The sequence below is a fragment of the Aotus nancymaae genome, unplaced genomic scaffold, assembly GCF_030222135.1.
Source record: "Aotus nancymaae isolate 86718 unplaced genomic scaffold, 86718_ANA_hifiasm-v0.15.2.pri h1tg000059l, whole genome shotgun sequence".
In the NCBI taxonomy this organism is placed as follows: Eukaryota; Metazoa; Chordata; class Mammalia; order Primates; family Aotidae; genus Aotus; species Aotus nancymaae.
Genome location: NW_026988473.1, coordinates 37,413,875 through 37,441,576, shown reverse-complemented (window position 1 = coordinate 37,441,576; position 27,702 = coordinate 37,413,875). Strand labels below are relative to the sequence as shown.

Genomic DNA, 27,702 nt, shown 5'->3' with positions numbered 1-27,702 from the left:
GACTTACAGTTCCATGTGGCTGGGCAAGTGTCACAATCATGGTGGAAGACAAGGAGGAGCAAGTCACATCTTACATGGATGGCAGCAGGCAAAGAGAAAGAGCTTGTACAGGGAAACTACCATTTTTATAATGATCAGATCTCATGAGACTTATTCACTATCAGAGGAACCACATAGAAAAGACCCGCCCCAATGATTCAATTACCTCCCACTGGGTGGGAGGAATCCCACAACATGTGGGAATTGTGGGAGTTACAATTCAAGAAGAGATTTGGGTAGGGACACAAACCATATCATTCTGCCCCTTGCCCCTTCTAAATCTCATGTCCTCTTATTTCAAAACCAGTCATGCTTTCTCAACAGTCCCCCAAAAAGTTCTTAACCCATTTCTGCATTCACTCAAAGTCCACAGTTCAAAGTCTCAACTGAGACAAGGCAAGTCTCTTCCACCTAGGAGGCTGTAAAAATCTAAAGCAGTTAGTTACTTCCTAGATACAATGAAGATACACACAATGGGAAAGTACACCCATTCCAAATAGAAGAAATTGGCCAGAACAATGAGGCTACAGGCCCTATATGCAAGTCCAAAATCCAGTGGGATTTAAATCTTAAATATTGAAGCTCCAAAATGATTTTTGACTCCATGTCTCACATCCAGGTCAAGTTGATGCAAGAGGTGGGTTCCCATGGTCTTGGGCAGCTCCACCCCTGTGGCTTTGCAGGGGGCAGGCTCCCTTCTGGCTGCTTTCACAGGCTGGCATTGAATGTCTGAGACTTTTCCACTGAATGTCTAGTGCAAGCTGTTGGTGGATCTACTGTTCTGGGGTGTGGAGGACAGTGATGGCCCTCTTCTCACAGCTCCACTAGGCAGTGCCTCAGTAGGTACTCTGTGTGGGGGCTCCAACCCACATTTACCTTCCAACTTCCCTAGCAGAAGTTCTCCATGATGTTCCCACCCCTACAACAAACTTCTTCCTGGGGATCCAGCCATTTCCATACATCTTCTGAAATCTAGGCAGAGGTTTCCAAACCTTAGTTCCTGACTTCTGTGCACTTACAGGCTCAACACCAGGTGGAAACTGCCAAGGCTTGAGACTTGTACCCTCTGAAGCCACAACCCAAACTCTACATTGGCCCCTGTTGGCCCTTTTCAGCCATGCTGGAGTGGCTGCGATGCAGGACACACAGCATGGGGACCCTGGATGAGCCCACAAAACCATGTTTTCTTCCTAGGCCTTTGGGCCAGTCATGGGAGGGGCTGCCGTGAACGCCTCTGACATGCTCTAAAGGCATTTTCCTCATTGTCTTGGGGATTAACATCTAACTCCTAGTTACTTAAGCAAATTTCTGCAGCTGGCTTGAATTTCTCCTCAGAAATGGTATTTTCTTTTCTATTGCATTGTCAGGCAGTAAATTTTCTGAACTTTTATGTTCTCTTTCCTTTATAAAACTGAATGCCTTTAACAGCACCCAAGTCACTTCTTGAGTACTTTGCTGCTTAGAAATTTCTTCTGCCAGATACCCTAAATCATCTCTCTTAAGTTCAAAGTTCCACAAATCTCTGTGGCAGGGGCAAAATACCACCAGTCTGTTTGCTAAAACATTACAAAAGTCATTTTTGCTCCAGTTCCCAACAAGTTCCTCATCTCCATCTGAGAACACCTCAGCCTGGATTTCATTGTCCATATAATTATCAGCATTTTGGCCAAAGCCATTCAACAAGTCTGTAGGGAGTTGCAAACTTTCCCACATTTTCCTGTCTTCTTCTGAACCCCCCAAACTATCCCAACCTCTGCCTGTTACCCAGTTCCAAATTCACTTCCACATTTAGGGGTATCTTTTCAACAGCATTCACTCTACTGGTACCAATTTACCGTATTAGTCTGTTTTCATGCCACTGGGTTCCTCTCATGACACATAGGAATTGTGGGAGTTATAATTCAAGAGGAAATTTGGGGTGGGGACACAGCCAAACCATATCAGGCTCCTGGAAAAATTTTCCTTTTCCACTTACTCTTACCCTTACATATATTGACATTACTGGTTAGGTTAATATTTCTGCATCATAAATTTTGACCTGGAACTTTTCTGTTCCTTTAAAGCAAGTCTAAATTCATTATGAAAACTTTCTTTCTTTTTACAATATTTTTTAAACTTTCAAAAAACTTTTCATTTTCTTTTTAGTGGTGAGAACATTTAAGATCTATTCCTTTAGTGAATTTCAATTATATAATAGTGTATTATTAAATAGAGTGCTCATGCTACACATTAGATCTTCAGAACTTATTCATCATATAACTTAAACAATTATAGAGGGTTTATTCTGTGTGTTTTATATTTCAAAATAATATATTTAATGAATACACAGTCTTTCTTAAAAGTTCTGCTGGAGAGTCAGGCACAGTGGCATATTCTATAGTCCCAGCTATTTGGGAGGCTGAGGCAGGAGGATCCCTTGAGTTGGGAGTTCCAGGCTGTAGTGTGCAATAATTGTGCCTGTGAATAACCACTGCACTCCAGCCAGAACAACATAGTGAAACTCCAGCTCTAAAGTTATTTTGAGATTTTCATTATTGTTCTACATATTCTTCCAAGTTGCACCAATTAAAAAAAGCATTTCTTTGCAACTGAAATCAGATTTTAAAGACCTTGATGAATATGTGTAAGGTCAAAAAGTCATGCTGTCAGAATAGAATATTTGGGAGAACTAGAAATAGTGATTAAAAGTATGAACCTGATAACCAACTATATGGATTTTCAATCTTACTTCTTTTATTAACACTGAAATTTTCCAGATTATTGAAGTTCATAAAGATGCAAGATCCATGAGAAAAGGATCTTTTTTTTTTCTGCACTGATATTTCCTCAGAACTTCAAGTAGTACCCACATATTTTATGTGTTCTATAAATATGTGATTAGATAATTTTTCATTGAGTTTTTTAATGTTAGATTGTGATAGTCCATCTTATCTGCTGTCATTGAAAAATAATCCTTCCCCTCCTCCAATGAAGCATATTTATAAATCGTTTTAACATTCTGGTTGACTTTTCTGAAATTCCAAGCTCTGCTAAGAGATTAATATAATGTTTAGTGGCACAATTATAGAGAGTTAGGTTTGAATTCGTCTTCTGCTACTTCTAATCCATGTCATTTTAATTCATGTCTGTCTATTCAGTATCATCTGTACTATTTCAGAGCATACTATAGATTTGTTGAAACATTTGAAACTAAATTGGACTCTTTGCTATTTTTCCTTTGCAAATGTATAATTTGCAGTCAAAGAAGAGAGAAAAAAAGTTATTTATACTGTGTGTGTAAAAATTCCAGGTATAGTTAAACCATTTATACAAAGACTTCAGTAATAAAAGAATAATGTAATCTGTTAAAGAAAATGTTTTATTTTAAACTCAGAAAGATAAAAATAAAACTTAGTTTCTTTCCAACAATAGGAGATTGTTAAAATTGTGAAAATAAAGTAGAGATTTTTGCTAGGAGTCTGCTAAAGGATTCTGTTCATAATATGGCTAAAGCATTGTATATTTTGATAACAGAATACATTTTGAAGTTGTCCAAATAACATGGGTTTTATTTACTAATAAATCATCTTTGACAAGCTATCTATATTAAAATGTGACCACCTAACTTTTTATTCTAGTCCAATTTCATAAAGATTATTCTTGTTTTGTTTCATTTGATGGAAAATTATGCTACCTTAGTGAGACAGACCAATGAATTCCTAGCAAATGAGCTTTGGAATTTGCATATAATTAAGTATAATTTTATAAGCCTATGACAACTGATTCCTAATACTGAATAAGCTATTATTAGCCTTGGTTTAAAGAGGCACTAAATACAGATATGGTGCCTGCCTTCATGGAGCTTAATGTTCACTGGGAAAGAGAAAGGGCAGCCAATTAAATTGTCAAACAGGTGGGGGTTTAGATTACCAGGGTAATAGCTGAATCTTTCTAGGACTTGCATTTAAGGAGGGACAAAGATACAGGGGAATGTTTTCATTGCTTGTCCTCTTGATGGTGGTGGGATCTCATCTGAAGCAGCCATTGCTAGGATGCCAGTTGCAGCAGGGGAGGCATGGCTGGGGCTGCATGCTTTGGGAACTTGTGGGGCTGTGAACAGGTGATTCCTTACCCTACTGAGTTGGTGGGGTGGGAGCCCCTTGCTCCTGGGCACAGCTGCAGGTGCCCAGCCACAGCTCAGGACCTGGGCATCCTTAAACTCTCAGGGGCCCAGAAGCTCCCTGCTTCTACAAGCTCAGAATTGCCTACACCTGTTCCCTGACCTCTCCTGGCACCTGCTCTGGTGCACAGCAAAGTTGTGGCCAGGCCTGTGTGCTATTGTCATCTGTCTAGCTGTGCACGCACTCGGGGAGGCACTGACACATCAGCCCTTACTGCCTCAGCCCCCTCCAAACTTTGGGCTACAATGAGCACAAAAGAGAGGCCAGGGGGGCTGTGAGTGGCTCAGCATGAGCCTGCAGGCATCTCTCAGTGTAGACAGCCTGGGCACCACAGACAGTATGTTGATGGCAGGCAGAAGGCAGAGATGTTCCTGGGTGGGAAGGGGTGGGTCCTTGGTGAAACTTCACCTTAAAGCCAACGATGGTCTGAAGCCTGTGGACTGACCTGCCAGTTCTGGGTGGAGTCAGCAATCTGGAGTGATAACATCCTTATACCTTTTGGCCAATTAAATGGTGGTTTTCTTAGGCCCATCCATGGCCACCCATGAACCAATCAGCCTGCATTTCCTTTTGCCCATGGACTAATCAGCATACCCTTCCTCTATTCTGAGCCCATAAAAACCCCAGGTTCAGCAAACTCAGGCACTCACAGGGACTACCTGCCTGAAGATAGGAGCTATATATTTCAGGTCTCCTCTATACTCCTTGTGACCTACTGGCTGCAGATAGGAGCTATCCACTTTGGGTCTTCTCTCCTCTGAGAACTGTTCAGCCACTTAATAAAGCTCTTCTCCACCTTGCTTATCCTCCAGTTGTCTATGTAACCTTATTCTTCCTGGACATGGGACAAGAACTTGGGACCCACTGAATGATGGGACCAAAAGGAGTTGTAACATGTTCCTAGCCCGCTCACTAAGGTGCAGGTGGTCACTTGCTCCCATATAGCAGGAGCGAAGAGTGGCAACCTGTCTGGAGGCCCAGGCCTTAGGATTCCCTGAGTCAGAGATGCTGTAACACTATAGCCCTCTTGCTCTCCGCTGGCACCAGGTGGCCGCCCCACACAACAGGAAGCAACAGTAAGGCCAGGTCAGCTCAGGAGCTGTGGGCCAGAGTAGGGTGGTGGGACTGAAAAAGCTGTAACACAAATTGGCTGAAACATGCTCCACCACTTGCCATGCTACTGGTGCTGAGGAGAGAAGAGCTGTGGCCCTTCTGGGATCCCAGACCTCAGGGCTTCCTGAGCCAGGACTGTGCCATGCTGTAACACCCGCTTTGGGGCTCTGGTGTTCCTGGTGTCTCCAAGCTTTTGGGTGCCACTTTATTCCCTTTGTCCAGATTCTGGTGGCTGCAATGGAAGCTGCTTGTTATACATCTGGTCCAGCTGCAGCCTTGCATGGAGCTGGCACCTGTGCAGGTACCTGGAGCTGCACCCACACACACACACACAACTACATAAACTAGCATTTCTGGCTGTGCACAGTGACCAAACCCATGCTTGTTCACTCAAACACCCTCTGCCTCTCTGTGCCCTGCTTTCCCTTTGCAGGCATGGGATCCAGGCCAGAAGGATAAGCCAAGTGCAGCCTGCTGGGCCGAGTGGGCTGAACAAGCCAGCTGGTGTGAGTAAAACTCAAGCAGAGGCACCACTGGCCCTAGAGGTTTCTAGTTGGTGAAATGACACCCTAAGGATCTGTGACATTCCATCTCTTGGTGATCTGAAACTTGCAACTCCATGTAATTAAAAAGATAAAAATAAGTCTCAGTAACTTTAATTTTGGCAGGTTGTGAATGGAAATTAGGGCGTGGTGGCATGCTTCTGTAATCAGCGTTTTGGAAGGCAAAGGCCACAAGTTTAAGGCTGCAGTGAGGTATTAATTATGAGCTTACTGTTAATAATTGTTATAAATGCTGGTAATAACTAGCTATGTTGAAAGAATGACTAAGAATGCATTAAGCATGAAATCATCAAGCTCAAATGGGGCATAGTCAAAAGAGGAAACATAGATATCAAAATAAGGAAAGGATGTTCCTGATATTTCTTAAATATGATTTTAGTTTTGTATGTTTTTCTTTTGAAAGGATAAAAATATATCCAATAAATAAAGTTCATAACTCTCCTTTGCTTTTGTCATATCTAATAATTTTTCCAGATTAACAGTCTGATTGTACAAATACCATAGAATTTTATGCAGTGAATCACTTTATTCAGGTTTCACTTTAAAATGCTTTGTTAGTACAAGAGAGATAGGGAATATATACTTATGTATTTTTTTAACTCCTTTGTGTCAAGAGCTGTATAATTGATTAATTGTGCTAATTTATTAGCTTTAGAGCCCTACAGGAAGAAGAGTGCTTTGTAGAATGATTGCTTTATGAATCATAAAGAGAAACAGATGAACATGTGAACAGTGAAAGATGTTTTCCTTGCAATCATGTTCATCCTCTGATTAAAATGAACTGTGTAAATTTAAAAATACTGCATTTCACCCTTAGCATTTGGAAATGTGTATGTAATTTTGGTTATGGTGCTTCATTATAATAATGAATAGATAGAAAAAAGGTATTTATCTAATATTGCCAAAGCAAATTTGTAGGATAAAATAGGTCTGGCCATGGGTATTAGATACTACTTAATTAATATTATTACTTCATTGATGCCTCACTAAATTATATCACAAAATCAAGTACAGGATTTTCCAGAGCATGCTTTTGGAAGAATTTGAAGTTTTATTGAGGACTCATTAATTCTGCCTGTCCCCTAACTTACGATTTATTTCACGAACATTATAAATTTTAAATCATTCAGATGTTGCATTTTTAGTCTTGTAAATTATCAGAATAGATTTAGAATGCATCTCTTTTGAGGATAGGTTACTTTCCTTAATGAAAGTATCATATTTTTAATTTACAGTGGAATTTAAGTAAAGGTTTATTATTTGAGCAACAGTTATAAAAACTTTAGATAATACATTTAAGCTTGGAATTAGAAAGAAAAATGTTTTCTAAATAGAAAAACTTTTCAACTCATCTATTTTTCAACTAGAAATTTATAGAGTTAGAATGTTTTTAAAGAAAAGGTTTTATTTGTAAAGGAAGTGCTTACTGCCAGCATATTTCACCAAAGCTTAAATTCTCGAGAGGGCATGTCATCCTTATAAGCAAACCATTCTGATTACATCAATCACATTATATTACCTTGGGTGACTGACTCACATGAGACACCAGCAGTTATGACTTGAATTGCAATATGCAGACAGTAAAAACCATATTTTACTTAAAAATATATTAACATACTACTTTTCCTAATAAAATACATTGAACATTTTTATCAGTAGGCAAGAAATTATAGAACTAGCAATTGTATTCCTGAAGCACTTTCCGTGTTCATGATAATTAATTTGAAAAGTAGACTCTTATCACATATTAGCATCTTTTGAACATTATGGTTTTTGGTAAAATTAATTTGTGACTGATTCATGAAATAAATGATAAGGAACATAAATTCAACTCTTCACTGGATGACTCAGTAATCTATGACTTTTTTGGGGAAGTTTCATATAATGGGAATAAATTAAGGAACATTTTAAACAAAAACACATATAACTAACATTTCTCTTAGATCTCAGGGTCTATCCCCTACTGCTTCAAAGCTCCATGATTAAAGATATTTAATAAGGTCAATGTTAGTATTTTATAAAGTTATGAAGTAGTCATATACTGAAAACTAAGTTCATTGAAAAATTTCCCAGAGAGATTAGGTAAAACTTCAATTAAGATAATGTTGTTTTCCCTAAGGTTCATTTGCCTGAGATTACCGGCAATCAGGATTTTAATTTGGAACTAAATTGTTAATCCAAATGTACTAACCTGATAGACTGAGTCTTATTACCTCCCTCTGCAATGTGAAACCCTGTTAAATGTGAATTTTACATGTCACAATCAAATGGTCCTTTATTTAGCCTACCTTCAGAATTTGTTTTATTTTGATAATTTTACAAATATATAAGTGAATTAACATACATTCATTTATTCACAAAGCATTTTAAGAGTCACTAAAAGGGATCCCATTTTGGAGAATAGCTTAAAATAATTTCTAATAGAGTTTCAGAGTGGTGAGATTGCAAAAGTCTCTCTTTTTATACATCTTTTTATATTTTCTAAATTAACAGTATATAAATATATAATATTTGCAAAAAATATGCTACTTTAAAAAGAAAGACATATTTAATGTCCTGATTTTTAGTTAATGGGACATTGTAAGGTTATTTACAACAAAATAACATATTTAAAACTGTCTATTTCTTTAGATGAAAAGAGATTATCCAGTTAAATATAAGCAAGTGTATGCTTGAGAGATTCTCACCGTCTATAAGGTTCTGACAGACATTTAGACCAAGGAAAATTTAACCTGGAATAACTTTCAAAAAAATCCTTAGAAACAATGAGATAAAATTACTATTGAAGGATGGAGTATGAATTAAAGGAGCTGGCAGGAAGATCCTTCAGAATAATAATTCTGTATGATTGAAGGAGACTAGAAAGAGTGTGCATGTGGGTGTGTGTGAGTGTAGTTGTGTAAGATAGAGAAAGGGAAAGAGAGAGAGTGGGAGAATTTAAATAATGGAAGATTTCATTAGATTGAATCTTTAGGTTATCTCTTTGTCATTCTCAGTCATTATCTGAGTAACTCCTGAAGATTGAATTACTCTATTCTTTGAATACTTGGGAATGGGTGTAGATCATACTTTGAATGTCTTTATTCCTTCCTGCAAGTCACAAAGCTGACAGTTTGGCTATATAAATCTGTTTAAACATTATGATGATTATTCTGAGTGATTTCAAGTCTGTAAATAAAATGAAAAACCCCAAAGAGTTTTTTACTGTCCAAAGGATGATTATGAAGCCCTATGTACATAGCTCCTATACTACTTAAATCATATTATTACTTCATTGCTACCTCACTATTATGAACTGCCTACAATTCATAATATAAAAGGAAGAGAGGGCATCTTACAAGTTGTATTGAGATTAGAGGCAATGTTGGAATGACAACAATCAGGCAGATTTTTACAATTATATGTCTAATTAACACAAATGCCAGGCTATTAATGAAACCCTCAGACTATTTAGAAGCCTAAGACTCAGATCCTGCCCTGAAAGATCTTTAAGACTAATTGAGGAGCTTCTATCTGGTTCACTTTTTGAGAACTTGCCCATGTAAACAATATGCCCCAGAGTTTTATTTACATCTTCATGTTACATAATTAGATTAGTGAATCAGAATTTCTTTCTTTTAGGAAAATATAAAAATATTCAGCAATCTGAAACCAAAGCCTGATAAATAGCTAGCTTTTGGAATTAAGCTCATGAAGTCATATGGTTATCCAGGATGAAATTTTAACTTTTGACATAAGTTAAATAAGTTTAAATAAAATTTGTTATGAATTTAGGAGTGTGTGTAATGAAGATGATTTTTCTGTTAAGTGATGTTATAGAAATAGTTCAATGGCTTTCCCCCATGGAAATTTCTTAAATGTCTTTACTTTGAGTAAAATCTTATAAACATTCCGCTATTCACATATTTTAAAAGAATATGGTAGTTCTGCTATTTTCAACCTGGAAAAATCTTGGTTGGTTTTTGCTTAATGATTAGCTATTTGAATCAGCTTTCTTTGTGGATTCTAATTTGCCCTGTTTCTCTTAAAAATTATGTATATAGATATATATTTAGATGTAAAATATTTATACACACACACATATATATATATTCAATTCATTTGGTGTCAAATTGAATTATATTTTTGCAGAACAGTTTGTCTTCTTAAATTATTGTAGAAAATGGTTGTGATATGTAATTATACTGTTAATTAAATATGTCTAAGTACTTAGATGCATATCTAGGGTATTAGTACATATACTTACTATTTTTGTAAATTGTACCATCTCATCAATCATGGCTTAGGCTGGGCTGGTCCTCTCAATCTTACCAAAGCCTTTGTCAAAAAAACTGTAAATTATTTGCGACAGGTTAGCTATAACCATCAACTTCCTTCATTTTAAAGGCCTAGACAACTCATAGTTCATAAGAATAGCATATTCAATTATAGTTTTAGTTCATTTCAGAAACAAACTTATTTGAAATGCTCAGTTTAAATGCAACTTCTTTGACCAGTACTTTCTCCCTACCACAACAGGGATATGATATAAATCAGTGGTCTTCATCCTTTTTGGTACCAGGGACCAGTTTCACAGAAGACAATTCTTCCATGTACTAGGTGGTATGGGGAATGGTTTAGGGATGGTTCAAGCACATTACCTTTGTTGTGTACTTTATTTCTATTATTATTACATTGTCTAAGAACTACATAGATGTTCCCCATTTAAGAGAACAGATTATTAAATATCAATATGTGCTGGAAAAATTCCTAAGATTTCTTCCCACTCTCCGTTCTTCAATTTAACATTCATCCTGGCCTTAGTAAAGATCTCAGGCTATATACATATGATGCTGACTGTGCACTAGCTGTGCTATGTTCTGAAAATTCTTATCTGCTAAGCATTGTTTTCTACTTCTGTAAAATAAAAGTCATAAAACCTACCTCATGGGGATTCTCTGGGAATACAATAAAAATACCACTTGTGAAGAGATTATTATAGCCTTTAGACACAAAATATTAATATGTTTTGATATATTCAAAGGAATAATGATGATAATTTTCTGGCTTAAAGTAACAATGAACATTTCCTATTGTGAGATAATACAATGACCAGTCCATACCATAGTTCCACCTCTTCTTCTCAATGATTAATTTCACTTCTAATTTATATTGTCAATTCTTATGAGTTTTGTTAGCATGAACTTTCATCCTTCTCTCTGATCCCCCTTATGTACCTCAGGGCTCTGTAATCAATGTCAACTTTCTGGGATCTATAACTTTTAGGTCTACACCAAACAGAATGTGATTCATACCAAAAAAAAAAATGTGACCTTGAGCTATCTCTTTTGAGCAGACATGTCTCTTTCCTAACTCATAGATCCATTAACTATCTCTCCAAAATATTTTCACTTCTCAAACACAGTGTGACACCACTCTTATTACTTGATGAAATGCATTTTTTATTATGTCCACTCTAAAAAATATATGATTGGCAAGACAAACAGGAAAGCTTGTGTGAAGACAAGACCATATATCCCTCATCCCTTTTCTGTGATAATCCTTAATGTCATTAATCCTTAGTGACATTATTCATGAGCTTATGAAAATTTATCATTACCTTCAAATTCTTCCTGCAAGTTCAATACCTTCAAAACTTCATATTTGTATGCTTCTCTTAAACAGGGAAACAGAATTCCCACTCAAATGCTTTAGCAAGGACTGCTTCAGAACCATAATAAGATGCCATCATAGTTGTGAGTATAATTTTCATTCATTCTCAATTCTGTTCTCCTTTTAGTTGATAGCAGTACTATTTTCAAACATTTTCTTTCACTAAAGAGTTTAAAAATAGATTGCTGTTATGTAAGGTGTAACTCTTCATAGATGTACTTCATAGTTACTCACCTTCTGATAATATGCATAAAAATGTCAAAATTCTCACAACCAAATTAGAAATTCTAGAATTTAAGAATTTTGTTTTAAAGCTACAGGGCTACTAATTTTCTTACTAAATAAGTTATGAGCCCAATATATATTGTGATTAATGTTCTCATATCATCATTATTTGGAGTTTGGAGAGAGAGGTAAAATACTTCTCCACATATATATGAGATTATATGGTCTTCCTGAGTTTAGCTTATTTCACTTAGCACAGTATCCTCTAGGTTCATCCATGTTGTGGCTAATGACAGAATTTTCTTCTTTTCTGAGGCTGAATAGTATTTCATTGTATAAATACATATATCAAAACATCATATCTTGCCCCATTAATGTATATGATTATGATTTGTCAATGATAATATTAATAAAAAATGTTTCTCATGTCTGTGCTATATACTAAAGTTTGGTGAACTGAAAACGTTCCTTAAAGATGGATCTATGGATCTAGTGTCAGTTCAGAGATGTAGAGAGCTGGAAAGAGCATCACTTCCACACTTAAAAACTGTAAATTTTCTTGAACCCTACATAAAGCTGAAGTAAGAGGGCTACCCTCTAACTCAAAGTCTGGGAAGTGGCAGAGCCTAAAAGAAGACACATGACCTGATCATTTGCTTACTGAGATAAACACCATCATGCCATATACAGTGGTATCAAGAATTCAGCTGAAAATTTTTAAGCAAATATCTAAGTTCTAAGTAAGATGAAAGCCTTTCAGGGCTGCAGATACAGATGAACTGCCCTCTGTTATGGATGTTCCTCTGTGAATTTCCAAGCACTCTTACAGAAGAGTAGGGAGACCATAATAAAGCTTCCATGGTGGTATTTTAATCTTTGTGGGCCATATGATTCCAGTCACACCTTCTTTGCCCACCCATCATATCTGAAAAGCAGTTGTAGACTTCTGGATAAATGAATGTGACTGTTTTCCAATAAAACTTTGTGGATTCATACATATGTATTTCATGTAATTTCTATGTTTCACAAATATTGTTTCTTTTGATGTTTAAAACCATTTTAAAATGTAAAATTATTCTTAACTCCAAGCTGTACAGAAACAGGCAGTAGGTTGGATTTAGTCAGTAGGTTGTAGGTTTTGACTCCTGGTGTAGGAGATAAAGTTTCTCCAACATCTGAAATTTTCAGATTATAAAAAGGAATTTATGAGAGCCACATTAATTTTCTAATACTGCTGTAACAAATTACCACAAAGTGAGTGACTTAAAGTAACACAAATGTATCATCTCAAAGTGCCATAGGTCACAAGTCTGGACACCGTGTAGCTCACTTGAGATTCTCTGCTCTGGGTTTCACTGCGCTGAACTCAACATCAGCATGGCTGATGAAGGCCTGAAAGAAGAATCTGTTTCCAGGTTGATTTCAAGATCTTGGCAGAATTCAGTTCCATATAGTTGTAGAATTGAGGTCCCTGTTTCCTTGCTTGCTGTCAGCAGGAAGTCTCTCCAAATCCTAGATGGTACCACATTCCCAGGCTCATAGAACCATTCAAATCTAGCAACATCAAGTCCAGTCCCTTACACACTTCAAATCTGACTCCTGCCTTACCTCTCCGAAGCATCTCTTCTTTTTTATTGCTCTGAATTATCCTTGCAGTTTTAAGAGCTCATGTGATTACCTTGGATTTCTTCTTTTGGCTAATCCAGGAAAATCTCTTTCTTAAAATTTGGAGTTACCAAAATTAATTCTATCCATAAAGTTCCTTTTGTCTTGCAAGGTAACACATTCACAAAGATAACCCTGGAGTTGAATAAAAATCATGAGAAGAGGGGCAGAAGTCAAAAAGTCCATGATGCCACAACCAGCTAGTCCTCCAGCTTTGTTAAGTTGTTGAGAGATCCAATCCTTTCACCTCACCCTTTTCTTACAGCAGCATCTCTCTGCCTAAAGAGAAGTAAGCACAAACATGTAAGTCAAATAAACAAAATAAACCCTTGTATTAAAACTGAACATGAATGTGTTTATTACCATCATCTTTGCCAGATAGTAGGCCGCCTGTTGAGCAATCTCGCACAATGGCAACATGGATTTTACATGTCAGGAATATAAGCAGAGATCTGTGAACTATGTTACAAGAAATAATTTTAGTAAATAGCTCTTAAATGTACTAAAAATATCATTTTGCACTCCAACTAAAGGGTCAGCAAGAGTTATTATAGTTGTCCTGTTAGAAACAAAACAGCTGTAATAGTGAGAATTTATTAATGTCTCTCTAGTTGGGTTTCTAAAATGACCTGGAATCATTTTTAGGCCAGCTGAGGTTTCATGGATCAACTAAATTGAAGGCAACAAATGAAAGTTAACTCCTAGCTTTTTTTATCTAGGTATTCTATATAGTCAGATAATTTGCTTCTAAATTACACTGTATGCCACAGTAATCAGAATAGTTTCTAAATATACTACAGTTTCCAACTACATACATATTTTTTTATTACAAAAGAGGAATGTTATAGAGAATGAACACATGGTAGAACATAAAGAGCATTGTGAAAAATTAGTTCTGGTTTTCCTCTATGGCCTTGGATAAATCTCAAACAGTCTGGACCTCTATTTTCTGACCCATAAGACTAAAATAACACATTGTATTCACAATATGCTTCCCAATAAAAATTTTAAGCTATACATTTGAGGATAAAGACTCATAAGAAACATTGAACAAGTCAGACATAATTACAATGCGTTCAGTACTTAGAGTATGATGACATCTCCTAGTGTCTTTGAAAATATTCACAAAACACTGCTCATTGGGTTGACCTTCAGCTTGTGTTTGCATAGAATTCTTTGCTCTCCATATCCCACTCCCTCATATATTCATTAAGCAATATGCTTTCATGTTCCAGTAAACATGTTTGCTTTTTGATACAGGCTTAACAAGGTGCTGTGCCTCTTACTTCCTCTTAGCAGTTATGCCCTGCTTTATGTCCCACTGGGCCCTAACCTGACATCTGTCATTGTAGCAGGTCTGTATTTGATTGTGTCTCCATACATACAACTAAATAATTTAGGAAACAGAAGTAAGCACATCAACTTAGATTTTAAAAATGTCTAAGATATTACTTTCCAAAACTGACTTAGCGTAATTGTCACTTGGTGAGGATAATCTTAAGAAATATATATTACTAAGCTCTACAAGTTAATTTTATATTTTATAATTCACAGTTAATATCTAGGTGAGTCTATTTACTTTTAATGATTTCTAGGTGATTCTGAGGTCGCCCAGGTGGAAGCCATCATGCCAGGTTTTCTCTTTCTGATATTATAGAATATACAGATGCTTGGTGCCAGCATTCAAGGTGTTTATTTTTCCTCAATATAGTTTCGATGTTTTATTAACAATCTGAAATGACCAATGGCAGAGGAACAAAAAGGTTTTAAATGAACGAACAAAGAACTCCAATTTTCTATATTTTTACTGTAACAGATTGATAAGTAATTCATTAAAACAATCTAAAATTAACTGAAGATTGCCAATTACATGGAAATTTTACTTTTTATCCATTCATTTCAAGATTTTTTAAATATAGTTGAATTATTGAATACAGAGGGCATCTGCTTCACATTATGCTCGTAAAGAATCAGAATGCTACTAAATATGATATCAGTAGGACTGAATTTTGAGGGTAATGTGTTCATAATTACTATACTATTCTGAACTCCATGTAATCAGGAAAACATGCCTACATATGTATATCTAGATGCATGTATATATGCATATGCATATATAAATATTAATATATCTCTGTTAAACACATAAAGGCACGACTGGTACTTAAGAAAATTATGAAGATGAAATGTGACTTTTTCACTTACTTATTACCCAGATTAATGCACTTCTGGGAATGCACATTCTGTGTTTCACTTTTCTCAGATGCTTATAAACTCTATTTTTCATAATGGTCTTGCTTTCTTTCATCTGTCATCTTTTCTCTAAGATGATAATTTTCTAAGCTTGGTAGCAAATTTTAGAATATTAAAAGGGAAAATCTTAAAGAAAAATATTCCTTAGTCATGAAAGTACTATAAATATAGGCACTAAAAGACTTTAACCTCCATAATTGCTGACATCTCTCCATTCTCTTGCATGGAGAGGACTCAGCAATTATGAAGGTTAAAGTCCTTCCCAGACTCACAGAGTCCATTTCTATCATTTTACCAGTATTCTTAAATATTGATACACAGTGAATTTTTTAAATCTCAATTTTAGTTTTTTCTTAATTTTTCTAAACTTTCAGTATCTTGTAGTAGTTACCAACTAATGAACAAGTAGAAAACAAATAGCAAATAGTAAGCAAAACATTAAACTAGTCTTTCTTAATTGAGAGTATCAAGTGCACAGCCCCAGGCACTGTGCCACCAGAGTACCTTCCAAAATAATTGGATTAACTATTGATTGGAAGATTCAGAATTGTTAGATTGTCAATTCCCTCATGTTTATGTATATATTCAATACCATTCAAATAAAAATCAAAGAATAATATTTTATAGAAATTAAGTAGTTGCTTCTAAGATTTATGTGGAAATCCAAAGACCTAGCCAGCCAAAATAATCTTAAAGAGGAAGAACAAAGCAGAAGGATTTACATTTTTTGATCTCATGACTTACTGGCATGATTCCCCACATCTGTAATCTCAACACTTTGGGAGGTCGAGGCAGGTGGATTGCTTGAACTCAGGCATTTGAGACCAGCCTGGGCAATGTGGTGAAACCATGTGTCTACCAAAAATATACAAAAATTAGCCAAGCATGATGGTGCATGCCTGTAGTCCCAGCTACTTGGGAGGCTAAGGAAGGAGTATTCCTTGAGCACAGAAGAGGGAGGTTGCAGTGAGCCAAGATCATGCCACTACACTCCAGTCAAGACTTACTATAAATTTTCATTAAGCAAGAAAATTTATGGTATTGCCATGAAGATAGACAAATAGATCAATAAAACAGAATCCATATTCCAGAAATAGGCCCACATACTATGCTAATTAATTTTCAATTAAATAGTACAATTAAATCAATGGGGTAATGTTAGTTTTTGCAGCAAATGGTGATGAAACAACTTGATATACACATAGGAAAAAAATAAACATGGAGCCCCTAATAAAATCACTCCCAGAAATTAATTTGAGATGGATTATACACCTAAAAGTAAAGTCTAAATGTCTGAAGTTTTCAGAAGAAAGCATAGAAGAATATCTTTGTGACTTGCAATAGATACTATTTTTAAAAAAGTAAAAAGAGGAACAAACAGCTTTAACCTTGAAAAGAGATTTGGATTTATTCATAATTAAAAACCTCTGCTTTTTAAAAGGCATCCTGAAGCAGTAGAAAATATTTAGAAATCATATATCTGGTAAATAACTTGTATCTACAATATGTAAAGAACTCTATTCAATAATTAAAAGACAAACCATTTAACACAATTGGGAGAAGACTTGAATATGCACTTTAAGAGGTGGATATAATCAAAATCTGTAAACACATAAAAAACGGTTAATATCATCTGTCATGAAGGCAAAGTCACAATGAGCAGATTCCACCTTGCACTTAATAGAATTGTTGGGTCTTGAGAGACAAGGTAAAGAAGACAGGTCTAGCATTGTCGAGAATGTGGAATCATTCGATCTGGAGTAAAAAATGGTACAACCACTGAAAATTAGTATGACAGTTTCTAATAAAATTTCACAAATATCTATCCTATAACCCAGGAATTACACTCTGACACATTTACCTAAAGGAATAAAATACCTGAAACCTCAAAAACAAACAAACAAACAAACAAACAAACTTTAAAAAAGATCATATAACTTTGTTCATAATAGGCAAATAATTATAAACAAGCAAATATTCATCAGTGAGTGAATAAATAAATTGTGGTATATTAATAAATTGGAATCTTTTTCTAATATACGTTGGAACAAACTGCTGATTTATTCAACATTTTGAATAAATTTAAAAACATGTTAAGGAACGATGTCAGATATAAAAAAAACTACATACTCCATGAATCAATTTACAGGAAGTTCTAGAGCAGACAAAGCAAATCTGTGATGGAGAATAAACTTTCCACTTTTTTGTTTTTCTTTTGAAAGAGGGAAATTAACTAAAAAGAACTATTAGGGAACTTTCTGGAGAAGATGGAAATGCTGTCAATTTTGACTGAGTTGTTGTTTACATGGTGTATTCACTTGTCAGATCTCAACTGTACACATAAAATTTACACGTTTAATTGTACATGAATTAATCCTTAGTAAATTCCCATCCAATAAGAAAAAAATCAGTATTTTAATTGTTTCTAACTCCAGGCATTGACATCAGCATTGTGAAATTGTCTTCAAACTTTTAATCACTTTGTGTGCTGTTTAATCACCCCAGCTGGGAAGACACTGAGATAGACATGCTTACTTTCCCTCACCAACAGGGGACCCTACTTTCCCTCTCGAACTGGAGGCCTTAAAGGAGTCCAAGGACGTTTTTATGCTGTAAGCATCCCCCTTGGCCAATTGGTTTTCTCTGGCTCCAAGTATCCTAAAATCTTACACTTGGGTGGGAGGGCATTGAGGGTGAAACATCACTGTGGTTGACACAGTTCTATTGTGAAGACAATGCTTGGTGACAATTCCCTTCTTGTCATTTCCTCTTTATTTTGTACCTCTATGATCTCCTCACTAAGACTAGACTGGAGGGCAAAGTACCTTAAAATAAAAAGGTTTTGGTCTCTGACGGCGGGGAGCGGGGGATGGCGGGGTTGGAACAAATAAAAATCGTCTCTGATGGATGCATGCAGTTAAAATACTAGTCCTTGGCCTCCACTAGTGGCACATGTTAGGACCAACATCTCCCTGGCAACGCCCCTGGGCTCAGGTCACCCAGGCTCCTGGACTCACCTGGTGCTGAGGACCAGCGCAGGCAGGAGAGGCAGCAGGTAGTGCGCAGAGCTGACTTTCATGCTGCGGTCTGCCGGGGTCCTCCTTCCCTCGCTGCCTTCGCACTCTCCGCTCTCCTCGGGGTTCTGTCTCTCCTCGGTGCCAGGCAGTGTCATTGGCTGGCTGAGAGTCCTCTCATAAGACCTGCAGGCAGAAGTGGATTAAGCAGCAGACGCCTCGCCAAGGCTGGGCGCGGGGAGTAGCTTTGGGAGCAGGGTCTCCTGCCTGGTGAGTCCCATCTGGGCTCCTGTCTGAAAGCGCCACCGTTCCTGAGCCCTGAGGAAGAAAGGTGCTCTGGAGAGGACGCTGAAAATAGTATTCTGATATGCATAACGATCCTTCTAATATGAGAGTGGAAGCACAGCAGGAGTAAGCAGCATTCAGAAATGCACCTTGAGCCTCTAATGTCATTGTAAGCTTCTTGACCCGTAAATGTAGACTAGAAAAAAAGGTTAAAAATGATACAAACATGTTATTTTGAATATTCATGATCTTCCTCTGACTTCAATCTCTGATACCACCAGCCGCTGGCAGGGGGTTGAAGTTGGAGAGTGGCGTTTATCTACCTGTAAGGGTCATTTTCTTCAGGGTGACACTGGGTAGGGAGACCTAAATAAAGATAAATTACTCTTTATGGTGGGATTGGAAGGGGGAGGATTTTGTCTCTTTTTTTTCTAAATTTTCCTTAGGAATGAAGAACTCAACTGTAATTTGAAAAATATTTTATACAAATAAAATGGCATTTTTTTTCTGTACATGATGTTTTACATAATTGTTGAAACTAGAACCACCTTCCCCTACTGAAACATACAACCCAGGAATCTTCAGATGTGGTCAGTTTGGGGATTCTGGCAAAATATTCAGGGTAAATTAATGTTTATAAACCAGGTGTAACACTCAGCCCAGTGAATTAGAGATTAATAGTAGTACCTGTTGTAGAGATGAGAAAACCAAGCCTCATCAATATTTGTGGTTGATTAGAAGAGGAAAAACAAACAAACAAACAAATAAACAAACAGTTCTGACTGTCCTCGATCATCAGGCCTTCTGCTGAAAACGTTTCACCTAGTCCAGGGCTTTGCACAAAATGGCAGTTCAGTAAAACTTGTGAATAGAAGAAATGAAGGTCAAAAGCAAGCTGATCTCTGGACATTCCTGTCTGTAGAGTTCAGCTTATATTCTTCATCTTAGGGACAAGATATTTATAAAGCAATTTTAAGTACAGTGTCCCTTGTAGTCTAAATCTAAAATAATATATTATTTGTAGGAGAAAAAATATTTATGACCTTTATTATTAAAATGATACACAATTTAAAATCAATCCTTAAAGTTTCTGTTCTTAATAAATTGAAATCTCAGCCATTTGTATGGGACAAAAAATACTGCTTTAATACTCCATGTTATTAAAATTCAATTAATAGGAGCTTGTGTGACCTGGATACCAGTCCTTTCAGCAATAGTAAAATTGACAGCAAATAAAACTAGGCATATAAAAGTCAACACACTTGGGAAGTGCATGTCATTTGGAGGAAAAAGAAACGACATTATGCTTTGCTAAAACGGAGCTCTCACCCCAAAACGGAGTGGGAAGTGTTTTCGGTTTGCTCTTAATAGGGTTTTCTAACAACCCTGCTCAGTTTGGAAGATGATGTTTTAAGCTGCATGTACAACAAGGACATATGGATTCTTGGTTATAAGAAAAAGAATTACAAGGAAGTTACATTAACATTTTTGGAACACTTTTTTTGCATATTGAGATAGTACTTATCATCTCATATCCCCATTGAGAAGCCAAGTGTACTAGTTATTTTTATTAATCTTTTATTTAGAAGTTGAGGAGAGGTGCAGGGAAGCCAGGTAACTTGCTTAAAGTTCACTCCATATCTAATATAGTGGAGATGACATTCGCATTCAGTCTGCTTTCAGTCTCACTCCAAAACTTACACTTTCTTGAGGAACACTGTATAGGGACAGATCTTTTCTTATAGTATATTATTCTTTTTCAAATACCTAAATAAGAAAAGATATTCCACAACTCAAAATACATTATTTCTATTAGATATACCAGCATTAAGCAATGACCAACCTTCCATAGTTTTTCAACTAGGAAAAATAATCAACAGAATGACTTTTAGACTGTGTTTACACTGTGCTTAACAACTCTGCTTTAGCTGTGTTTAACAACTCTCTTTTGCTAGAGTATCAAGCTCCCATAAGTAACTCCATGGATAGTTGGCCTGTTATATGTTTTCTCTTTTGGTGTAGGGTGAAGTGGGGGAAACAGGATCTGACTTCGTCACCCAGGCTGGAGTGCAGTGGTGCAATCTTGGCTCACTGCAGCCTCCGTCTCCCAGGCTCAAGTGATCTTCCCACCTCAGCCTCCTGAGTAGCTGGTACTACAGGTGAGTACCACTGCATCCAACTAATTTTTGTATTTTGTGTGTGTGTGTGTGGAGGCAGGGTTTTGCCATGTTGCCCAGACTGTCTTGAGGTCCTAAACTCAAGAGATCTGCCCACCTTGACCTCCTAAAATGCTGGAATTACAGGCGTGAGCTACCGTGCCCAGCCATGTTACATATTTTCTGCAAGCACAAAAATATGTCTAACTTAACATAGTTTGAGTGTATCAGGGACGCTCATCCCAGAAGGTGAGCCCAAGTGAGGTTTTGGAAACAACTGCAGATTGAATAGCTGCAGGATTGAAGTATTATATCCTGAATTACCATATGAAGTTACTGCTCAAAAGTTTTTTTTTCCTTCCTGTGAAATTGCAGGACTGTAAGTCTTCATTGCCTATGACATTCTATTTTATGGTCACAAGAAAATTTAAGTGCAAAATTATTTTTATGGCTTCAGAATATGGGTACATAAATTGTAGTAATCAAGCAATGCAGACAGCAGCCTCACTTATCCTACAGTACTGTCTTATGCTGGGTCCCCTGTTGGTTGAGGGAGAAGTGTTTGCAGCATCCTCTCCCCAGCCTAAAGAATATCAGAAAAATCCAGGCAGTCCCCTCTGAGCCCATCCTTTATAAAATCTGGGATTCGGGCAATACAGGCTAAATAGAATAAGGATGCATTTCCTGAAAATAACCTACACTGTGAACTTTGATTTCAATCATAGCTGAATCTATTTTATAATTGAAGTTGAACTTAGTTGCTATTATCTAAAACCTATTATTTTGAATATACCAAATTTCTACCCAATAGATTTTTTATAATCATGTAATAATTGCTAGCATCTACTACGCACCAAGCATGGTGTTAAATACTGGGAATTGATGCAAAGAAAAAAATCAACCACACTTGAGCCTCTAGGGTTACATACAATAGGAAGGTCAGACTTGGATAATGAGTTAAATCAGAGTAAAAATTGCTGTGTTTTTGTTACTCTTTTAATGAAGTGCTCTGGTCTACTTTCAAGATTTTTCTTCTTCCTTCATCTATTAAACTCTGGTGAACCCTGAGATTTAATCGTTAAATAATTTATTTTAATAGTGTAGATTTTTCTTTCTCCATCCAGGTGGGCTTATGATTTTTATGGTTTTGACTACAGTTGTTGATTATTCCTATTTACACCCCCCACTCCTTCTGTATCCAGTTAATTACCAAGCACTGAATATTTTCTCCTTAGTACTAATTTATTCCAACAGACCATTCCTATCTCTATTATTATTATGGCTTTAGAAAATTCTGATTTCTTGATTTATATGCTCACCTCTAAGCTGTGCATCTGTGAGTCTAACCCTTTAAAGCATAATGTAGACTTTAAGAACAGAACCAGGGGTTATTCCACAGTTCAGGCTCAAGACTGGCACACATGGAAGATAAATTCCAATAGCACTGATATTTGTATCAGCAACCACAAAATGCTGGTTGGAATGTGTGGCCAGACAAGCAAGTCAATCACCTAACAAAACAAAAATATCAACATCCTTTATAGGATTTTAACAAAGCCCAAAGTCTTAGAACATAATAAAATAGAAAACATGTTTTCAATATGAATGAAAAAAGTCAGAGTCTGTAAAATATTTAAAGAAGTTTATTTTTAGCCATTTTGGGATACCATGACCCAAGGGATGGTCTCAAGAGGTCCTGAAAACATGTGCTCAAGGTGGTTGGGTTATAGCTTGGCTTCATATGTTTTAGGAAGACACAAGAAGTCAATCAATAAATGTGATATGTACACTGGTTTGGTTCAGAATGGTGGGACCATTTAAAGCGGAGGAGGATACAGGTCATAGGTGGATTCAGAGATTTTCTGACTGGAAATTGGTTGAAAAGGTTAGTATTATCTAAAGACTTGGAATCCATAGAAAGGAGTGTGTGGGTTAATGAAGGGGTTGTAGAGATCAAGGTTCTTATTATGTAGGTGAAGTCTCATAGATAGCTACCCTTAGAGACACTAGATGGCAAATGTTATGAGAAGATGAGGTGACTGAAGTTTAATTGACTTTAACAGTGTATCTTTTATTTATTTTGATTTTGATTATTTGCAGTACAAGACTTGCAGCTTTTTTTTTTCATTCAAATTAGGTGTTGAAGATGGTAACAAAATTCCCAAATGTTCCTTGTGCCCCAATTAAGGAGTAGAAATATGCAGGTCCTTAACTTCCTGCCAATCACTCTCACCAAGCTCAGCTGCAAACAACCTTCTTAAGATAGTTGCCAGCTTAAAATTACCACTCAAAGCTCAGGTCGGTTGTTTGAATAAATGACAAATTGATTGATTGAGGCTGGTCAGATACATACTTGCTCCTATGTAGAAGAAAAACCATAAAATATCCATGTCAGACTGGACAAAACAATCAAGTAAAGTAGACAATTGAGGCCATAATTCACCTTACATGCAGATTAAAGGAAGCCAAGGTAAAGTCAGAGAATGACTGTGTGCTTTCCCCTAAATATGTCAACACCAGTGCAAAGAGGGGTGCATAAAGGGTGAAAAATACACCAATCACAAAATCAAGATTCATCACATCAGATTAAAAATATCAGGAAAAATTGGAATTATAAAAATTAAGCTACCACAGACTTTCAAGAATCAAGTTGATGAAAAGATGTCAAATCTAAGTAGTGATACATCGATAAGTGAATCAAAGGTCTATCTGAATTTAGGATTTAGGGCAAAACAGGGAAAAATAAAGAAGTATAGTTACCCCTCAATATCTGCAAGGGACTGCTTCCAAGAACATCTGTAAATACCAAAATCTGGTATTACGGTAAAAAGATGCTGCCAGATTACTTATAATACCGAATACAATGCCTATACATCACTATACTCATACGAATTCCACATAGTACTCAGTATATATGAAACTTTTTGAAATTTTGCAGATTTAAAAAATATATATTTTTCATCTGCAGTTGGTTCGTACCCGTGAATACACAGGCTGATTGTGAAGCTTGAGAAACTGATATGTTTTATATATGCATTCGCTATATATAAAAAAATATAATATGTGTATATCATGTAATATATGCATAATATATAATATGTATTACATATAGTATATATTATGCATGTTAAAATATACTAAATATGGTCTGAGAAGGACATATTTGAATCCTGTATTTGAGTTCTTGTGGATGAACTGTAACCTAACTTAATAGGAAGCCAATATTGGAAACCTAACTTAGGAGTATGCACTTGTAACAATAGCTGATTCTTGGCCAATCCCAGCAGCCATACTTCAACCACTTATACACCACTGAGTATTCAAACTATGTTCACATAAGGCAAATGCCAGCCTGTCACCAATCCAGCTGTTTCTGTACCTCACTTCTGATTTTTGAACATCACTTCCCTTTTTTTGTCTATAAATTTGTTCTTGCCACAAGGCACCCTTAGAGTCTCTCTGAATCTGTTGTAATTCTGGAGGCTGCCTGATTCATGAATTGTTTTTTTTTCCTTGCCCAATTAAACTTTGTCAAATTTAATTTATCTGAAGTTTTATTTTAACATATATAATATGTATATATTATATAATACATATTACTGATAATACATATATATTATATATACATATTACTTATAATATGTATTATATATATGATTGTATATTCACATTCCAGTATGAATTTCTCAATCACAGGTTGCACTGTGCTAAGTCATTTTTGAGGGGCCTTAGCTCCACACATTTTATTATTATTTTTGGCTGACTTTTAGTATATGGTATTACGTTTACATTATCTGATTCCCATGCCACACTCCCTCTTTTTCCATCCTTCCTCGCTCCATTCTTCTTTTCTTTTCTTTCTTTTCCCTCCCTCCCTTCCTACTTTCCTGCCTGCCTATCTGATGTCTTTCCTGTTCCTTCCCTCCCTTCCTCCCTCCCTCCCTCCCTGCCCCCTTCCTTCCCTCCCTCTTTCCTTCCTTCCTTCCTTCCTTTGACTAAGCTGCCTATCTGAATTAAGCATATACTTCCAGCTATTTGACTGTGGTTGCACTAGATCAGAAAAGGGCTGAGGGAATTGAGTGAATGAAGAGGGGTGATATACCCAGGGGAATCTGAATTTTGTATATTCAGATTTTTTATAAATTCAAATTTTATAAATCTGAGTTTACAATTTTTAGGGAGTTTCATGTCCAAAATCATTCTGAACATCTTGGTGAAGTGCTTATTTTGCCTTACCAAGAACTGCTGCTGACTAAAGGTTTTATACATCTTGAAATGCAAACCAGCCTAGGAATGTAAATTTCTAACAATTAAGTTTAATTACACCTTAGTGTGCAAAGCACATTGAGGTAAATTTTTATGGAGCTTCACTGTCTCAAAATTATCCCAAAATAAGGCCTTTAGGTCTAAACTTTGATGGGAGATAAAAGTCAGTAGTTCACATTTATTTTGTTTCTACTCATAAGTTTCAATGGCTTCACATTCAGTACAACAGAACTCATGTTCCTCTGCCCAACCTATACAATTCCCATATTAGTCCCTTTAGATACTGTTAAAGCAACCCTCAAAAATTAGTTTGTAATATTGGTATTTCAACAGTGATTTCTGATATTTGAGAACTACAATCTCCGTATAAATATATTTAAAAATTCAAAATACATAGTAGAGTTTTTTCAATATTTTATAAAATAATTCTTAAATTCTAAGATGGAATTTTGCCACTTTATTGTTTTTATATTTTTTTCTAGAGTTTCTACAATTAAATGATTTGGATTTTTTAAAAATTTTAACTCCACCTTGTTTTTTGTTTTGTCATTATATTCCCATTCGTCATAAATACATCTCAGAAATTCCATAATTTGGTCCTTCATAACATCTCTCTCAAACTCCCCTATATACTAAGAAATACTTACAACAGCTTTATTAGTTTACATCCTTGTTTTGGAATTTAGATCTAGAGATTTTGGATTAAGTTGTTTCATGTTATTTGCTTCCAAAATACTTACATAGATAAATTTTCATTCAGTAAAATCTGATTCATTTTAAATAAGAAGTTCAAAAGTGATCCATCTTACAGAACTCAGTTGAAAATTCATGCCACATTTGATTCATATATATATATTGATTCAAGTTTGGTCATCTTTACCTGGCTCTTATGGTATTAATAATCACAACAGCCCTTGTTCCAGATGTCCAAAGTTTCTCATTTTAGATATGAACCAATTCCAGCTATCGGGCCACTTAAAAAACTTAGAGGTTCCCCTAATTTACATACAAATAAACTGAAGATTCTGCGTTTTCCATAATGCTCTTCTCTCTGCCTACCTAAAATTAATTTATTTACTTTTAAGGTATAATTCAAATCTTTAAACATTTATTGAAGTAAAATTCTCTTTTTCCTTAAACTAGAAAGAATATAAAGGCCTCCAGAAGAAGGTTCTCTCTAAGTTGATTTTCTCTCACTAACCTTAGAAAGAATTCCAGTAACCACTTGAAGCCACCTGTGGTATGAATTGATGCATTATTGGCCCCTATTCTTCAGCAATCCCAAAATTCATACACTTGAAATTGTCAAGACATAAATTGCACTGAATAAAATGAAACAAATAAGGAAGACTTTATTGAAAACTATTCCAATAGGAGGAGAGAGACTAGAACTCAATCTGAGCTAAACTCTACTGAAACAAAAGGCTTAAGAGCTTTTAAGAGCTAGGGGAAGAAGAGGAATCATAGGCCATTTGTTTGCCTTACCCAAAGGAACTCGAAAATTGTGTCCTATTTCCATGACAGGAGGTAGGTGTACAACTTGATGCAGGACATTCATTTTTATTCCCTCTTCCCCTAAGTAAGGCTCTTACCCTCCTACAGAAACTGGAAGACGGGAATTTTATCCTCCTTGATTACATTTCAAACAGGTGAGGCAGTTACTAGTTTTTGAAAAAGACATTCCTGGTTTGTAATATCAGAAGGTTTTTAAAAAGATTTACATCTCAAATGGGCAAAGAAAGGTTTAAAATGACAAGTTTTCTAAAGCAACAGGTCTAGGAAAAGGGAGTTAGTCAAGTTGACAAAACAAAAAGGCCATCTCAGCGGCAATGTAACTCTACAGTTGCCTTCGCTAAAGTAATAGAATATATATTTCAACATCTTTGTTTACTCAGGATCCAAACATGCATTTTCCATTTAGAGCTCAGGCCTCAAGAGTCCATGTATGTTTCTGCTTATGCTCTTGCCTCTGCTGTTATCATAAGAACATGTCTGGGCTAGCTCATTTGTCACTGGTGACCATGTGACAAATATGGAACAGAACAACTCCCAGTTGACCACAGATACGTGAGTGAACCTGTAGACCAGCCAACTCTCAGGCAATCTACAGACTCTTGAATTATAATAATTAATGATTATTGTTTTAAGCCACACTTTTAGAATGCTTTGATACTTAGTAAGACCGATAAAATACACATGAGCTGGGGATGGCAAGAACAGTGGGAAAAATTATGCCACATGAAAAAGCTCTGGTGAAATATCATAGTGTATACAGAAGTATAAGATGGAGTAGGCCACATTGCAAATACCC

General features: G+C 36.1%; 1 long non-coding RNA gene across 3 annotated transcripts in view; it reads left to right on the top strand.

The window, feature by feature from the left end:
* LOC105720166 (uncharacterized) overlaps positions 1-27,702 on the top strand; it is a 458,507-nt gene that overhangs the window by 337,338 nt on the left and 93,467 nt on the right. For all 3 annotated transcript variants that reach the window (XR_010338346.1, XR_010338347.1, XR_001108084.3), the window contains exons 3-4: positions 11,540-11,610; positions 20,992-21,128. This is a non-coding gene — a long non-coding RNA (uncharacterized LOC105720166). The remainder of the gene's footprint in view (positions 1-11,539; positions 11,611-20,991; positions 21,129-27,702) is intronic.